Source organism: Leopardus geoffroyi, chromosome D3 (assembly GCF_018350155.1).
Source record: "Leopardus geoffroyi isolate Oge1 chromosome D3, O.geoffroyi_Oge1_pat1.0, whole genome shotgun sequence".
In the NCBI taxonomy this organism is placed as follows: domain Eukaryota; kingdom Metazoa; phylum Chordata; class Mammalia; order Carnivora; family Felidae; genus Leopardus; species Leopardus geoffroyi.
The window spans coordinates 70,405,102-70,407,394 of record NC_059339.1 but is presented as its reverse complement, the minus strand read 5'-3'; positions in this window follow the sequence as shown (position 1 = coordinate 70,407,394).

The window sequence follows — 2,293 nt, the reverse complement described above, 5'->3', positions numbered from 1 at the left end:
TAATACTCTGTTTTATGGCTATTCCACACCTTAACTGTTTTCTGTTAGTGATTAAGTAACTGGGCAGTGGAGCACTGATGAATTAGGAAGGGGTGTTGAGTAACCTAATGAGATTCCATTTAATAAAGATTCAGAATAGCTGTTTTCTTTAAACTGCCATACCTTCCTTTTTGGGTATCTTAGAGTATTCCCGTTACGTGTCTTCAAGCTGACCATGTGAAATAACTGAAAGTTGTGAATGTTAGATTTCCCTACCATATGGGACTTTCTATGCTGCCCCCGTATTAACGTTCATCTGCTTTTACATCTTAAATACCTTTTTTATATATTTTTTTTTGATACAGCACCAGTGGGGGAGGGGCAGAGAGAGGGAAACACAATCTGAAGTAGGCTCCAGGCTCTGAGCAGGGCTCAAACTCATGAACTGTGAGATCATGACCTCAGCCAAAGTTGGATGATCAACAGGCTGAGCCATGTAGGCACCCCTGCTTTTACATTTTAGAGGTAGCATTGGTACACCAGTGCAAGAGAACTTCCTTTGGGAGGATAAATGGTTAGATAACTTTCTTTTCAACATTTATTCATTTTTGAGAGACAGACTATGGGTCAGGGAGGGGCAGAGAGAGAGAGAGGGAGACAGAATCCCAAGCAGGGATTCTAAACTGTCAGCACAGAGCCTGACGTGGGACTCGAGCTCACGAATCGTGAGCTATGACCTGAGCCCAAGTGGGATGCTTAACCAACTGAGCCACCCAGGTGCCCCTAGATACTTTAAATGGTAAGCAGAGTTCATTGATCCGAGATGGGGATTGATAACCCAAGAGGAAAAGAGCTGAAGAGAAACCACACATTTCTAGCTCGTCAGGGTGTTTTTTTTAAGGTCTAATGGAAAATGGAGGTGTTAACATTTTGCCTAAATGAGTTGCTGCTGCCTTTGTGTTTGTGTTTAAAAATTATAAACCTTCGGGGCGCCTGGGTGGCGCAGTCGGTTAAGCGTCCGACTTCAGCCAGGTCACGATCTCACGGTCCGTGAGTTCGAGCCCCGCGTCAGGCTCTGGGCTGATGGCTCAGAGCCTGGAGCCTGTTTCCGATTCTGTGTCTCCCTCTCTCTCTCTGCCCCTCCCCCGTTAGTGCTCTGTCTCTCTCTGTCCCAAAAATAAATAAACGTTGAAAAAATAAATAAATAAATAAATAAATAAATAAATAAATAAAAAATTATAAACCTTCAGGGTACCTGGGTGGCTCAAGTTGGTTAAGCATCCTTTGATTTCGGCTCAGGTCATGATCTCGGGGTTCAGTTTGTGAGATGGAGCCCTGTGTCAGGCTCTGCTCTGACAGCACAGAGCCTGCTTAGGATTCTCTCTCTCTCTGTCCCTCCCCTGCTTGTGCCCTCTAGCTTGGTCTCTCAAAATAAACATTTAAGAAAATTTAAAAATTATAAATCTTCGATCTTTGTGAGAGTGTGCATAAATAACTTATTAAACATGAAAGTCTTAAGGAGGAGCTATGACACTCAGCTGAACACACAACAAAACTGAAAAGAACTGGCTTAGTAATACGAAGCTCGCTAGTTTGAAACGGGAAATGAGGGCCAAGATTATGTAAATTTTTGTTCAGTGCCTCCCAGCAACATTTCAGTGTTTACCCAAAGCCTCCATCAGTGTTCTGCATAATTTATGGCATACATTAATATTGAGCATCAAGATGGGAAAAGGTGGTCTCACCATCTGAAAGGCTGTATAAAACTTAAAAATACAGAGCTGACCTATGCCCCCCCAGAGACAGATGGAGAGGCTAAGTTAGAATGTTCTTGGAAAAGTCAACAGTAGTTAGCCTCTACTAACTACAAAAATTAGAGGGCTTTTTAAATGTGATCCTGGAACTGTAAGAAGGCAATTTTTTTTAAACTGGGAAATGAATTGTAGGTATTTCTCTATTTTAAAGCATTAAGACTCATATCTTCCGTGACATTTCCCAAGATCAAAAGCAAACAGTGGAACTTTTGACATTCTCTGTTCCTGCAATTTCAAGGGAATTACCAAGACATAACAAGTGACCTGAATGGGGTAGTGATTTCACGTCTACCTGAGTCATAGATGTGCTGAAATACAGAAACTAGGCCTTGTGCTTGAAAGATGAACTTACAACTTACAGAGTTAAGATTTCAAAAAGGATTGATAGCTTGTGGATTTCGCTAATGCTGAACGTTTGTAAATAACCTTTATTTAAAGTCTTCAAGGTTCACTGTTGGGTGACAAGTAGAAGAATATGATGGTAGAGTTAGAAAAGCCAT